This window comes from Syzygium oleosum, unplaced genomic scaffold (genome assembly GCF_021117445.2).
Source record: "Syzygium oleosum isolate NSW1041296 unplaced genomic scaffold, Sole_v2.1 Sole_v2.18, whole genome shotgun sequence".
NCBI classification, from domain to species: Eukaryota; Viridiplantae; Streptophyta; class Magnoliopsida; order Myrtales; family Myrtaceae; genus Syzygium; species Syzygium oleosum.
In genome coordinates, this window is record NW_026607502.1 from 4,910,181 (window position 1) to 4,927,574 (window position 17,394).

The following is a 17,394-nucleotide window of genomic DNA, read 5'->3' on the forward strand; positions in this document are numbered from 1 at the left end:
AGGCCCGAGATATTGTCGGTTCCTTTTACTTAATCCTAGTCTTTTTGTCTTTTTATGGTAATTATGAGTAGAGATATGCAAGTCGCACTACATGTGCAACATATATGCATACCTTTTGTCTCGGGCTAATTTTCAAAATGCATAGAGATCACTCCATCGATCTCGTGGGTGGAGTAAAGGACCATAAGGTGGCGGGCATGACTACTAAGATTCATATGAACGGGAGACGATATGATTTGAAACACAAGGTTCGTTGTGTTCAAAATATTTCCATAACTCAATTAACACAATTAATACGTCAATCACACTCATTTTCTCTGCTACAAAAGCAAGTCCTCAGGCTTTATTCAGAACCTCGCTCTTTGCTACATCTCATGGCAATTTGGTGAAAACAAGCAAAAGGATGGATTAAGTTCCAAGTTAATGCGAAGGGGGGGAGCTTAGGGCACCAAAATTTCCCAAAATTACTTAATGGACCAAAAGAAAAAAAAAAAGAAGAAGGAAATTATCATCCCCGTCAACCAAATGTCGAGCTGGGAAGTCATTCTCCCTTTAAACCAATCATAGACTTTTTAAAAAAAGTTGAATTTTTTTCTTCTTTATTATTTTTGCTTATCTTAATCCCACCCTCTAAAAGCAAGGATTTGATGGGCATTTAGTGATGTAAAATTCTATTAAATTAATTTAATGAGCATTAACAAGCATAATGGTCCGTACGAGTAATGATGTGTCTCATTGCCTCCCAACTTTGATAAAAATGAATATACAATTTGCTTGTGCGAAGGTACCAATATGATGGGCCACGAGAAGCACCGGTGAGAAAAGAAGCCACTATGAACCTTATGCTGGTAAACACAACAGCAACCTGCGTACCTTTCTTTAACATCCACACACACCCACCAAAAAAATAAAAAAAAACGAGGGGGAGAAATTACGTTTTCGGTCCCTAATTGTCGTCGAATTTCGCTATCGATCATTGTACTTTGTTTAGTTATAAATCCGGTCCTCGTGGTCGACTCATGGGCGAAAGACATTGCCAGAAATTGCTGAGCCAGCACCGGCTAGCGACATTGTAAGTCACGCATGTACAAACCTCCGAATAAAAATTGTGTTTTTAGTCTATGTACTTTTTCGGAGTACTTTTTGTAATGTGTAATTGTACTCCCCTATGCTTTGGTTTAATAACAATGTTGATCCTCGCGCTTTGTAGATGACGTTTTTAATGAAAACATTTTCACATTTTCGTTCCGAATAAGATGTGCTATAATTTAATGCATGATATGTATGCGTATCTGTCTTTATAAAAATGTTAATTGCTTTATTGGTAATATATAATTGGAGTGACATTCTAGCATTTGTCCTTAAAATAAGAATACTATGTGTACCAAGAAGATTTATTAAAAATAAATTGGCTGAAAATGGTGAGAGACCTTAATAGGGTGAAAATGAATAGAGAAATATATGTCTACCCAGAAATCTTAAAAGAAATCCATTATTAAGTGATGTGGCGATTTTTTATAGGTTACCGATCATTCAATACAACTTTTTTCAACAACTAATAAAAAATTGCAACATCTTTTGGTGAGAAAGGATTAGTAAGATTTATATACAAGGTTAATACCACAAAAAACCCTAAATTTATATAGATGTGATAAATTTATTCCAAATTAATTTTTTGACCATAAAAAATCCTAAATTGGTACATTTGTGACAAATTTAACTCAAACTAATTTTTTGACTACTAAAAACCCTAAACTAGTACATTTGTGATAAATTTATTATATGTTAGTTTTCGTTACATTCGATTAATACCACGAAAAACCACAAACTGGAGGGTAAAACCCTAAATTCGTACACTCGTTAACTATCACGTGTCACTCAACTCATCAATTTGACTGTAAAATTTAACGAAAACTAACGGGAGTGTAAATTTGTCACAGGTATACCAATTTAGGGATTTTGATGGTCAAAAACTTAGTTTGGATTAAATTTGTCACTGGTGTACAAGTTTGGAGTTTTTCGTGATATTAAATGTTCTTTAAATATGTCTATCATTTGCCTGAAAGTATGACAGCATGGGCATAAACAAAGTAATACTGGAGACTATCGATATTATTTTCAACTGATCTTATGGTAATATCCTATGTTCCGAATTTGAATTTCACTAACCATGACCTATAAACATCGGTCCTTTACAGAAATTCTTCAGAAGTGGTCTACTCTGCCATTAATTTGGTGATTTTCACTATTTCATTCTCTAATGAAAATTATATTGACGGTAGACAAGATCGCTTGCGGGGAATTTTTCTCTCCTTGTGGTAATATGAAAGACAGATGATAGAAAAGGTTAGAAAAACTAAATATTTTTTATTTGTTGATTGATTAAGTTGATATTGGAAAAAACTAAAAATATTTTTTGAGTCCATATTGGTTTTTTCTCAAAAATGTCAAAAATATAATATAATTTTTTTTCCACAGAAACTGTGTCTTTTTTAACATATTCCTATTATATGCCTATATCAATATTTATCGTGAAAAAAAAAATTCTTAACAGAGACTAATTTTATAGTTGCGTGCTAAAATTACAATTTTGTCTTAAAGTAATGAGAATTGCTTATAGTTGCTATTATACGATGTACACAGTTATTCATGACAAATGCTGATTATTGAAGCCAGCTTATAATACAGTTATTTGTTTTTCAGATTACTTTAATAATAATGTAATAATGTTCCATAACTAATAAGGCATTTCTTCCTGCCGGTATCTAAATATTTCTCAATGCAACAATTTTTTTTTACCTTCGGCATATAAGATCTATCTACTAGTTTTAAACAAAACTCTTATATAATGAGAAGAGAGACTTCTATATATATTTATGATCTCTTTTCGAAGATCCTTTTTTAGAGTTTTGTTCATCTATTATTTTATATATTTAGTTGTTTGATGAAATCGAGCAATACGTACTATCTCAATAATCGTCGGTTTTTATTATTCACTTGCTTGCTTTTTTTATATAATTATATGCGAAATCATCACATAAAATATTTATTTGCATAGCTGAAACTACTTGTATGAAATGTAAATAACTCGACATTATAATGCTAATATTCAACCATTTGGGTTGTTTAAAATGCTAATATTTACTAGACAGGCATTATGCACGTGCATGAGTTCCGTATACAAATTAAGCAAAGTTGTATTCCTTTTCTTAGGACAAATATTTTCAAAACTTCCTAACTTTTACATTTTATTAACTAACATTTTCCAGTATGAAGATGCAAAACTACTTTTGATAGGCATCCATAACTTTTAGATGAACTCTAATTTATGGAAAGTACATAATCTAATTCAAAACCTATCATTCACAAATTAATTCAACTTAGAATGATCATGGAAATCAACAGGTAATAAAACTTGCATTTAAAGTCAAGTCAAACCAAAATGCGATACAAACACATTCACAAGCTATATGTACCTACGGACATGAACCCCTATGCATGAATTATATCAACATGAAATAAATAAAATAGTTGGTCTGAGTTTGGTTACAAAGAGACTGTGAGATTACAACGCTGAGATCTGGCAGAAATCAAGGTAACAGTGATTTTTTATTTCTGCTTGTGGGGAGACCCAAGAAGAAAAGATTGATATGCGTGTATTAATATTAATGCATGAATTAATACACTCATGAATTGGCTCTAGGATGTAATTGAATCATGATGGAGCCACGCCTCAGATGTCGCCATACTCGCAGCACGCACAAGGCTCGAAGGCCAATCTTCCTGTGCGGCAGAACAAGCACGAAGTGGACAATCCCAAAACAAGAAACATTTATATTCTAATGCGGGAAAACTCCTTGATCCTCTCCAAAACTCCGCTTGGACTCAACCACGAAAATCATGCTCGTTTCACCGGTCGTCGAACCACACACCTCACTCGGATTCGGATTTTTTACTTGGATCGGTAGTCGAATTGACTCGTGCGCGAGAGACGAAAGGAGAGATTTTATCTTTTATGATTGTGAGGGGGAAGCCGCGCTGTCCTTATTTGCACCAGTTTGGGCAGGTAAAGCCCTCGGAGGTGCCAAGCAGGTCCTAACCCTAGCATGGGTAAGTCTCGGAGTTGTGTGTGGGGCGATTCAAACTCCGCGCAGGTCTACAAAGTGAAGAGGCCCGAACTAGTCACGCCACTGAGTGAGTGCACGGGCGCGCGAGAGAACGATAATTTCAGAATATATTAAATTTGTAATTGCGCCATGGATTAATTATGATCAATAAATGCATTTTTGGACCAGTAGCTTCAATTTTAAACTATAATTATGAGTATCATATAAAGATGATCATGTGATTATCCTCTCTGCAATTATATATGAACTTACGCATGTGTCCTTATATGAAACATCTCCAAAATAAGTAGTTGAGGGCATTTTAGTGAGAAGGGATGACGGGAACACCTTAGAAATAGATATACCTCTCTTCTTATGGCGACTCGACTTACTAAAATTTTCCTCAGTTCGAGTTTAGGTGGTAACAACCTAGTCCACCGAGGGCGAGAAATAATCGTCAAAAGCCAGAAGACTCGAACAATGTATAAATCCTCTAGGCTACTAGGAAGTGTAAAAAGACTGCATTGACTAATGTGCAAGATCAAACACATTAATAGAGGGAGAGAGATAAACGCCACCGGTATTTGTATGTGAATGTGAGTCTAACCTATATGTTTAAGGGTTTCCTACATGGTGAGATGGCACAGTACAGTATGATTTTATGTGTGAATTGAGGCCTGGAAAATATATCACAACCCAAGGTCCACACATGAATTTATGACACCAAATTATTGAAACTTTGCAAGATGAAATATCGCAACTCAAGTCTTGCTTATGTGATATCAGACAACCGATCACATCAATCCATTTTGTTGACATGATAAGTACTCATGTTTCACATGTTAAAATGAGTGACTATCATGTCAACAATAATGAATGTGATTGATTGGACGATGTCATGTCAACGAGATATGTGATATCATTGATAAATAAAATACTCTCGAATGTGCATTCTCCCCATTCATTGAATTTTTTTACATTCTTAAGTCTAGATCTTTCCACATTCCTCACTTAAATACAAACATCGGAGCTTCAAGACCTCACATTAGAATGGGGCTAATTCCCTAAAATATCACCAACTTTAGATCCGACCCCAATCATGTCTTGAACTTTTTTTGTCTAAAAATAATCACAGCTTTCACTCTAGTCCCAAATCTACCTATGATATGAATCTGTGCGGAAGATGATCGTTCTACGAAGATCTGTGAGTTACGAATTGCTGACCTCGACCCCCAATCGAACCTGTGATTGGTAATCTCGGTATGAACACAACCTGTTGACGAACCTGTGTCAACCAATCCACGCTATAACGCCACGAACAAGAGAATTCGCGATCTTGCTCGATAAGTTGAATTCGATCGCCACAAGAGAATCTTGATAAGATCTAGTCCTCAAGAGAACTCAAGAAGAAAAATTCTCTATATAAAATTCTGCCTCCTCTTAGAAATCTATAAGCAACCTTATATAGGGTGCTAACCCTAATCCTAATCCTACTATGATTAAAATTACAAAAATAACCTTAATTACTAAAAATTCGTCCAAAAATGAAAAAAGGCCTAAATGTTCATCTAAACGACTCCAAATTGCTAAAAAACGTCATCAATCACTATTAAAGTAGTGAGTATTGATCAGCGGCTCGTTTCCAAGCATCCATCCAAATTTGAGCCAATTCGAAGTTTGTCAATTCGAAGCTCCTTCGGAATTCGCTGGACCAAGAGTAATAATGTTGCGCCAATGAGCTTCAGAATCTTCAAGTTTCGAATCCAGATTGTCTCCATTCCAAATATCTTGAACCATGATGCCGACAGCTTGTTTGAATTCCTTCGCTCTCGCTCGAGTGATCAGGCCTAGCGGATAGAACAACGGGTCCCTAGCACCTCCTCCTCGATAGGGTTCGATGTCCACATCAACCTACGCATCCAAAAATCGCCACTAATTTCTTCAAGATTATCAACATCAGGAAACTATTGTTGTTCTATGTAAAGATGAGGGTGTTGATGAGACAAAGGTTTTGATAATGAACCTCTAACTGATCCGTAATGTTGATAATTTTTAAAGAAAATAGTGGCGATTTTTGGACGCGTGGACAGATTTGGGACTAGATTGAATGTTGGAATTCTTTTTGAAACAAAAAAATGTTCGGGATAAAATTGAGATTGAACTTAAAATTAAGGGTTTTTTTAAGGAAATTAGACCATTTGATTGAGCTCATATTACCGAGTCCTCCAAATAGCAGATAAGGATGCGTGCCGGGCTAATTTAAGACCCTACTTACATGAGACTCCTCGTCCCAAGCCGAAACATGTAGTTCTACATATTATACTGCAAAGCATTAAAAGAAAAAAGAAGATATTTGAGTTATCTTTACTTTCAACATTTAACAAAAAGGCCAAGTTACCATCGAATCTATCAATCAGAGTCGTGTAAATTTATGTATGTCCCGTTGAATTAAACTTGAAAGATAGATAATTGGGAAAAAACCAAAAACCCTCCATCCGAAGACCTCTCTACATCCTCTACATCCTCTACTCTTGAAAAAACCAGCTTTTACCCTAAATTTTGTTTTTCAAAAAACCACTTTACACCTCACCACCCATTCCAAATATAAACTCGTATATAATAATGCCATTTTATTTCCAAAAACTATCCCATCCATATCCTAAATTCTCCACCCCACCCCCCTAAGCCAACCCTAAACCTAAACTTAGCCGTTGCCACTACGCCCAATGCCGCTTGGCTTGTTGTCGCTCGGCCACCTCGACACTAGCGGCGGAGAGTGGTGTATGATAGCGGCGGGAGAGGGATCAATGGTGGCCACAGGAACAGGGCCAACAGCGGTGACGCCCGCGGTAGGGTGGGGAGTCGACGGCAAATTAGTGGTGGATGGTGGAGGAGAGATAGGGAGTTTGTGGATGATGGAGACTAGGGTTTTGTGGAAGATTTTAGGGGATGGTGTTTTTCAAATGAGGGCAGTTTGATCTTTCCTACTGATGGGATTTCGTCTAGGACGCAATGTTGTTTTTCTAAGAGCAGTGGATACAAAAAAAACTAAAGATGGGGAAGGTTTTTGGTATTGAAGTGCTTTAGGACTTTTCTTCTACAAGCAACAACTACAAGCTTTGGCTTTCAGCAAATAATAAGTTACGTTTGAATACAATAAAAATGATTATTAGAGTAACTCATTTTGCAACACATTGACGTTTTGCCTTGAGCTCTACCTTTGGAAGCATAAGTATTATGTGTCAAAACTTTGGTGGGAAAAGAGTTGACTAAAATGTCAAGCTTTTAGCCATGGATACCTTCCGCCTCCAAATCTATTTTTTCGACTTTGGAGCATATAAGTGAACCAGAAAAATCTAAGATTGCTTATGGACAAGAAATTGTTTCATAATTTATTTTTGAAATTTAGACCTATATTTAGAAACAATTTAAAAGTTGAACATGCCGCCATTTTTCCTTCAATTTGCAGGTGACGCCTTTTAAGTTACTAATTCTCTCGATATGATATGTTTAGTTTGCTAAAAGTAATACAAAAGATTGATGCCAATCTCGAAACTAATATTGTGCATGTTGTTGATGCAATTTCCAGTAATACTAAATTGAAGCACGCAATAAGGCCTCAAAAAACCCTCACAGAGGCAAAATTGAAAAATCAGGATGGAGACCATTAAGCAAAAACGGTACTGTGTTGCTCAAAATAAAAAGGGAAAGTGAAAAATACCAACTATAAGCCTAAAAAAGTACTATTAGCGACAAATGTATTTGCTTTTATGTTTTTGATATATGTATGCAATTATATTTGCTTTGAGGAATGATATAACCTCCAAAACTAATTTTCATCTCACCAAAAATTCCAAATTGATAACCTCCAAACTAATTTTCTTCTCATAATTGGTACCCCTAACCCAAATCTATCATAGATTAGCATTCCTTCCGATATCCCTTTAAAATGCATGAGTTTCAACACAAGTAGTGAAGACGAATCTGACATGGAAGTGGAGAATGACAAATCCAAGATGGAAAATCCACATGTACTGAGACATATGCATTCTAGTGCAAATAGATTAGATCAGGAGTGTCGGTTTGAGATTTTCTGTGAGGCGATCAGCAAAGATCTAATCGTTAGCGATTTTTCTCACTTGATATTTTTGTCGTGCAACTCGCAACAATTTATCATAGCACACCTTGATTGGAAAATTATCATTCGAGATCTGACCCGTGACCTGTTGAGATCGAACGATCCATCATCAATGCTAGCTATTCTTTCTAACAATGATGTATTGCAATTTGAAAAATCTCAAATGAAACCAATGTAGAAGTTCTTTAAAGAAATGCGAATTGTGTCGTGTTCATCACATGGAAATGGGACTTGGCAAAGTCGAATTTTTGGGAAAATTATCCAAAAAATCATAAATCTATTACACTTTTGCTAATTCGGTCCTAAACTTTTTAATTTTGTCAATTGAGTCATAAACATTTTCACGTTTTGCCAATTAAGTTCATAATGCCAATTTTAGCCAGGAATCATTGATGTAAATGCCGGCCGGCGTTGACGTGGATAATTTTTAATAAAAAAAATTTAAAATTTTTAAATATTTTTTCTTTTTTCTTTTTTCTTTTTTTTCTTCCAAGCCTGTCGAGGACCGGCTAACCCTCATCAATGCTTACTGTGCCATGTAGGACGGTCGGCGTTCACGTCAGCGATTTTCGATTGAAATTGATTAGATAGATCAAATTGATAAAATGTGAAAAAATTTAGAATTCAATGGGCAAAATAGAAGGATTTACGGCTGTATTGGTAAAATTATAACAAATTTATGACTTCAAGACAATTTTTCGATAGAAATCTCGCTAGGTACAATTCACAAGCAAAGCTCGTGCGTCGGACAGAAGTAAAGCGGAGTCAAACGAAAACGATGGGTCGCATAATCGTAGAACAAGAAGAGCAGAGAGGAGAGAGAAAGTTTTACCTGTAGTAAGTACAGCTTACAGAGAGAGAGAAGGGGGGGGGGGGGGGTGAGAGAATGAGTGGCTCTTTCTGAAAATTTATAAAAAGGGATTTTAGGGGTTCACGAAAAGGAAGACCAGGACACGTGCTGGTCATCGAGAAGTCAGCCCCAACACCGCATTGATAGATTACACGCCTGACTCCTCCTTCAGACCACGACACGTGCCTCTGCCTCCCCTCTCCCTCTCTCTCTCTGTCTCTCTATCTCTGTGTGTGTGCATTGGGCGACGTGCCCTTCTTTTTCCTTTTCTCCACCTGCCACTCCCTCTCCCTCTCCCTCTCCCTCTCTTAGCAGAAGATGAGAAATGAGAGAATGAGTGCGTGTGTGTGTGTGGCCTGCAAAAAGGTTGGATCAGCACGAAAACAGCCATGGACTGAAACGGCATCTCAATTGATTCTTCTCGCTTAACTTTCCCATCCCTTCTTTTCCTTCCTATTTTTAATTTGGTTCTCTGGTTGCTGAAAGTAGTGGGGGGGGGGGATCGTTCTCACAACGTGACCCAATGTATTGCCCAAATTCTACAAAAGAAATGAGTGCTCAAAATAGTAATCATTTTGGAATAAAACTCTCTTTACGAGTCACTTGTGTTGTATGATAGTCTATAAACTATGTAGGTCATGTCCATTTTAACATTTTTATCATACAAGTTCCATGTTAAAATTCACATAATTAATGATTGAGATGATATCGGTTCATAAAATTGATAAATCATATTATAACTCCTCTCTTCCATCTATTTTAGCACTTGAGATGTCACAAGCTTCTTAATTTTGAAGTATCAATATCATTGTCGATGTGGGTCATGTTGCCCTCTGATGCTCTCCGAATTCGATATGTGGTTCTGTTCATTTTTCTCTTTCAAAACCCTCTTGCCTGCCTTCACTTGGGTGCATCTCCCTCTATTTTCTTCTCTACAATCTCTCATCTATCTCTATTGCCACGATGCAACTCATAGACCCCCTATGGACGAGACCCCCCAGGGCTCGCGATGGACTCGCCGTGGCTTGCGACCTCGATCTAAGGTCCCTATGGCCTGAGGGTGGCCGTCAATCTCGAATCGAGGTTGGTACAACCACAAAGTGACCTTAGCCGAGGTCAATTGATAGCGGGGTGGGGGATAAGGGGTGCTCGTAGTGATCACACAAAGGTTGAAAGTGATGATGACAAGATCTCTGGTGGATGACGGCAAACCAAGAGGCTCCGGTGTTGGTGGAGAAGGGAGTTGGCAACATTAGCCTATCCTTGGCTCAGGTGGTTAGATTACGTTTGGTAATCAGGATATAATTTTGTGTATGATAATTTATCATATTTTGTATTTGGTGCTTGCTCAAAATAGAATAAAATCGAATATAAGAGGGATATGGCTTAGATAAAATTATCCCATGGAGGAGTTGGGATAAAGATGAATAAGATTTTTAATATTCATAATATAAAAGTTATTTTTCTCAAATAACAAACTTGTTAAATTAATGAAATTAAAATAATATTTGAATTCTAATATAAAAAAAATTGAAAATAATAAAAAATAACTACAATTTCATTTTTATTTAGTCATATTTTTATTTATATATTCAAAATTCTTTCTATCTTATAATATAAATTAAACATATATATTTAGTATTTATATTTATCACACATTTTAGGTGTTTTAGTATTTTAGGTATAATAGTATAGTTTACTATTTAATAAATTTTTACTAGAAAATGATGGAGGGGGAAAAAAGAAATAAAAACTAAAAGAATTAAAAAAAGGAAAAATAATAAAAAAATAAGCAAATAAAAATGAAATAAGCAAGAGTGTCGTGAGAGATTCTTTCCATCTTCGTTTGTGCAACTTTTCAATTTATTTACACCGATATGCCGTTAATACTAAACAATGGACAAAATAGGATGTGAAAATATCCGATTTTATTACTGCGATTCATCGAATAGTGGATAGGATATAGCAAAATCCCTGGCACTTTATATCCTATGATATTTAGTCATATCCTGGTTAGAAACCCAGACAACCAAACGTACCCTTAGCGTTTAGAGTGTTTTGGGTGGGTGTGGAGAATTCAAAATGTGAGTGTCGGTTTGTGTGGGAGCAGGGAGGATGTTTTTAAAACGACAAAATTGTGAATAGGTGGACAGTTTTGTTGAAATGGGGTATGTAACTTGTAATTTTGAAAATGAGTTGGAGATGTATCGGGGGACAAACTACTCCAAGTACATTGAAAGAGTTTGGAGAAGATAACGTCAATTTTCTAAAATGGTGGAAGAGGCGAGCCACCGGTTTTTTGATTCTTTCCATCATGGGTCATGACTTACGGACTACATTGGCATACAAAATACCGTGCGAAGTCTAATTTCAGTACTAGTCAATGGGTCTCGAAACACAATAGGTGCAGTTTGTCTACGTAAAATATTAGAAATGGCTATCATAAGACATAATTGGTTTTCACAAGAATTGACTCCAGCCCGACGTGCCAATGTGAATAGAGGACAATGATGACACTATATCATCTGAATCATGGTGAGAGACACAGCGTCAAAGACACCAAATTTATTAAACATTATTTTGGGTGTAATTTGCATGTAATTGTTCCTGGCGCAACTGTACGCATAATTTTTTTCAAATTACTTGGATATGTATTTGCACTTCATCCATGCTAAACTGTGCAAGTGTTTTTTTCATTTACTTTCCTCAATTAATTCTTATTGTCTTTAATATTTGAAAAACTAGTTTTAATTTCTTTGACTTTTTTCATTAAAAAGAAATTAAATTAATTACAAAAACCGGGCCAATGCCAGGCCTGGCGTACCCGAGCCATATCGACCTAGGCCCGACTCAGTGGGCAAGCCTACCCGTGTCCCTCGATTATCGAAAAAGAAAGAAAAAAAGAAGGTGATGCTTAATTGAGTAAATCATGCGATGTTAATCCGATATATAAATTTTCCTCACCATGACATATAGAGTTGCCTTGCTGTCGATATAGTAGTGAATTGGTTTAACTATAGTCCCTGAACTTTGATTCAATGTGCAATGTGATTCTCAAATTTTTAATTTGTTCAATGTGGTCCCTAAACTTTAGCCTAATGTTCAATGCTATCCCTAAACTTTTAATTTATTCAATGTAGTCACTAGACTTTCGGTACATATTCAATTTAGTTCCTAAACTAATGAAAATGTTTAATGTAGTCCTTCCATTAACTTAAGATCAGAAACTACATTGAACATTTTCATATAATTTAGTGACTAAATTGAACATGGACCAAAAGTCAAGGGACCACACCGAATAAATTAAAAATTCAGGGACCACATTGAATATTAGGCTAAAGTTCAAGGACCACATTGAACAAATTAAAAGTTTAGGGACCACATTGCACATTAAGCTAAAGTTCAGGGATCATATTGAACATTAGGCTAAAGTTCAAAAACCACATTGAACAAATTAAAAATTTAGGGATCACATTACATATTTGGCCAAAATTTAAAGACCATTTGTGTCATTATCCTAAACAAAAAAGAAAACAAAATTCAACTGGTTTACTTTTTTTTCTTCTCTCTATCAATTATTTTATTTTATTTACCAAAAAAAGTTTTTTATTTTAATTTTCGGTAATTGGGTGGGGGTGATATCTCCATGATTTGGATAAGAATCGCCGTACAACCAGCATAGATTTCCTTAAAAACTAAAATATATTTCTGCAACCATCCTTATTTTTTTCTGCCAAAAGGTTGCATGAGGATAGCAATCAGAGACCATTATTGTCGTAAATTATTTGGACATGTTGTACGGCACCTCGTTCGCATTGGCCAGCGTCAGTACCATCAAGGCAGATGAGGCCCCCCTCTCCGCATCTTCATTTGCTGGTTGGCACATAATATATGCTGGTCTTAGTGCACTAAATCATGAGCTTGTTTTAACAATTACTTAAATGTGCCAACATGCTCCCTTTTTGAACCCATTCTAGACACATTCTATGCTTGTTGGTAACTTGGCATGTCGCACTAATCTAACTTTGTTGCTTGCTTAGATGCCGCCGCTTTATACCTTAATGTGGCGGTGGCGGCTGTCCTTAATGGTGGATGGACCATGTGTTGTGTATTGTTAGGGTGATATGGAGAAAGCTGTAGTTGCGTGCGAGATGTTACGGCTTTTTGTTCGTCGTGTTTAACATGCACGTGCTTTTTCGTGGGCACTTCGAATTGTCTTGTTGATTAGGTTGAACTGAATCTCGGTAACCTTATTGACGCTCACCAAGTGGATAGATAAATCTAGGATCAAGATGGTACTAATGATCTAGGGTAGCTGAAGTTTCTAGGTTATCTCAAGTATATATTCACCACTAGACGTTTTCACATTTTTCCTTGAGTAGGTTCCATAGTGCACGGCAAATTTCACATGGCAAATAGTCAAATTAGGCAACCCCATCCATCCGGGTACGTCGCTTATACGATGTTGAGAATTTACTAGTGCAATGCGGACATGGGCGATATAACATCACAGACGCATGTGGCATCTAATCTCTTCATCACAGTAAAATCACTACAAATCACACCCTCCCACCATATTGCTCACTTTAGTTGCAATTTGTTAAGATTAGGCGCACAAACACAACGAAATAAAAAGTAGAAAAGTGAGAGAAATAGAAACATCAGGTTTTATTCTGGTTCACCATTAAATTATGACTACATTCAGTGGAGGATTTTTCTACTATATTTAGCACTTCTCATCTCTTTGTTATAAGTATTGATTACAAGATAAATAAATTATATATACTCACAAGCTATTATGGTGCACCCGTACCTTTCTGTCGATGGAGAGTATGAACCACATCTCAACACAATTCGTCCACACTCACAAGGCTTTGAAATCTCAATGCTAGTTTGAGGTTGCATAAGCCGACGCCAATAACCTAGACTTGATTAAAAAGGGTAGCAGAGTGTATGAACGTACCAGAATTCAGAGTTACCCCATGATGTAGAACTTTAGTAATGCATAATTCGGTCATTTTTTAAAGCTGACAAGAAAAGTAGAACAACTAGCACTGTGTATCTCGGTCACATACTTGTCAAAACCTACCAACTTTGATTATTGACCTAGAGAGTAATCAGTCGAAGTTAATTAGTATCCTAGACTTTGCGATCTCGAATCATATCAAATTTCGAATTCTAAGGCATTTCCATGGACATTGAAGCGATGTTACTGACATACGGCGCCGAACATAGAGTTTAACTTAAAGACGGGCTGGTTAAGAACTTTGTCTAACATTTCAACTTGGTAATATGTTGAAAACACGCAAACACCTTGTGGGGGGCGGGGCCTTCTTATAAGCCTAGTTGGAAAAGCCGCCGCCGCCGTCGAGTTTACAGCTACTGACTCATCGTTCATCAAATGCAATGTACATCGACGATGTAGTTAGGCAGCTTTACTATTGCTGATGCTCTGCCATTTGACTTGAATTCTTGGTGGAGGAGTGAGCAGTCGCATGACTCAAATCCCACCGAATGAGAATCGATTGAATGCGACTCCCTCCTCCCTTTCGGCAAAGGATGTGATTGTCACTTTCACGTCCTTTTTCCGGGCGAAAAACCCTAAAAACTGCAAAGCTGAAAACACAATAATGAAGATATTCCCAAAAGGCATTTCTTCCTATGCAACAATGGACAGCACAAGACAATCACCAAAACGACTTGTCACTTCCTATACGTCTCCTGAATTTAGCAAGAGAACGATATGGACGGTACCATAAATTTGATTCAGTTGACTCTCAATTATGCGAGCAATTGATTTGATTTGATTTCTCAGTCATTGAAACTTTGCTTTAACATCATTATTGCCGAAGTCAAAAGAAAGCAGTATCTGTGAACCCACCTAAAGGGAACGATTGCGTAAAGGCACGGACATTTCCCTCACTTAGGTCGTCTGGTTTTGACCAATAATTCAAGTCGTGAGCTAAAGTACGCAAGAAGTTAATGCGAGTCGCAATTGAACCACTATGCAATAATGTTTGTTTCCTATCTTTCATTGTGCTATGCTGTTTCTCGGCTTTCTTGGATTCAGTTGTACCCCTCTCGAGTCGGGTCGATTTCAAATTAATCTGCATCGATGTCGTTCTCGGATTGAGATGTACTGCTTTCGTTAGCTTTTCTCTTGCTTGTATCGCGTTATTTTGGTGGTGTTAAGAATGGTCGGCCTTTTAGGAACCGGGTTAGCTTGAGTTTTAGTTGATCTTGTGCTTAAGATGAAGCCGCCTTTACTTGCAAACTTTCATCGGTCGATATTTATGTTATAGGTCAACTCTCCATGCCTATTGTAAGTTCATTATCCTGCAATACTAAGAGCTCGTTTGGCAGTGTTGTTGCTTCCTATGACAGTCATGACATGTTGCATATATTTCGTCGCTCAATATGTGAGTTAATTATTATTGGGTGGTCTCAGGCTTCTCTTATTCTTTGAGCTAGCTCGCCCTAAAAACTCCCTCAAAGGATGAGATTTCTCTCATACTTATAAATTAATTACCAACCCATTCCACAACTGATGTAAGAGAACCCTAATAATCTCCCTCTCATACATCGAATCCTAGGTCAGAACAGCAATAACTCATATCTCCTGTGCGACTGTTAGGTCTAGACTTGTTAGTAACTTGGGTTTTAATACTAATGTTTGGTGATATTTGATCTCTCTCACCCTAAAAACTAGCTTAAAGGGTAAGGTTGTCCCTTACACTTATAAACTGATCATCACCAGCCCCTTCCACAACCGAGGAGGGATAACCCCAGCAATTACTTCATTCTTCTTATGAGGTTGGTCCAATCCAATCTCTATTATTTTTATTTTATCCTAGTCAACAGTCTATATTTTTATTTTCTCTAAATTTGGCTCAAATACCGATATCATGTACCTAAGTTTTGATCAGATATAAGAGTAATATAGTCGCTCCCACCCCCCTCCGTCCCTTCCCCTCCAAAAAGAATTATACGGAATTCAATTTGTCCTCTTCATCTATTCCGAAGCGATTAAAAAGTGATTCGTATACCTTGCGATCAGAAAAAAAAAATGTGTTAATCATGTTAACCTTAGCGACTACTTGAATTTGCCATGTAACATCGTATGCTTCAGATTCCATTATGAAAGGGCTAAATTAAGATGGAAAAACATTCAGATCGCGAAGAGTTTGACCGAGACGAATTAAATGGCATTGATTGGGACAACCTCAAAAGTATAGGGGGCAAGACTTCATATTGGTAAACTTTTGGGCGAGTTTTTGTATTTGGAAAGGAATGAAACAAATATTTTCATAGAAATAAGAAAAAAAAATATTAAAGTCTTTTAAGAGTCCTTACATCCACAGGCTAATAAGATATTTATAGCAAGTGCTTTTTGAAATGTAGCTATGTGGTGCTTTCGTTGGCTTTCCGTATACTATTCACATCACTAAGAAAAGGAGAAAAGAAAAAACTTTCGGTTCTTGTCGTGTTGTCAAGCGCCGAGTCAAGCGAAACGCTGCAACATTAATGCTTCAAATAAATTTTTCCTTTTCTTTTCCCCGAATTTTCATAACTCCTCAAACTATATTTGATTTCAATCTCGACTCGAGCTCGGATTACACTTGAAACTCCAGGTGATACTTTGTGAGAAAAGCTAATAAATACGGCTAATAACTCTAGGGTTTTCAGGGTTTTCATGGTTCGGTTCAAAAGTATTTTTAACCCAAGTCGAACTTATCATTTTGGGAAAATTTCAATCCGGACCAATAAAATTTCACCTCAGACCAAACCAATAACTTTAGTTTGGTATCGGTTTGGCTTTGATTCAAACCATTACCATCAAGTCGATTTACAAGTAAGAAGTTCAATGCATAATCTAGACCGTCTAACTCCAACATGCAATGCGAAATTTACAAAAAGGAAAAAGGCGCCTTGTCTACACACTTAATGAAAAAAAGGGATATAATCACAATTAAATCAGATTAAATTATTGAAACATTAAAAAATATTATTTAACTATAAAGGGAAAATGCAAAAGATCATATTGAGATTAAAAACCAGCCAATAATGGTCAACTTGAGAATTCATTTAATAGTATAGAAGAATCCCTTTAATAGAGCGAACGTACTTGGTTAGGCCAAACTACAAATTTTAATAGTAACAAAGAAGACCAACTTATTCAATAAACTTATCGGTTTGATTCGGTTTTAGCGGTTTCCGAAGTTATGAACCAAAACCAAACCAAATCGATAAACGGAACTTGTCGGTCGGTTCGGTTCGATTTATCGGTTTTCGATTTTTCA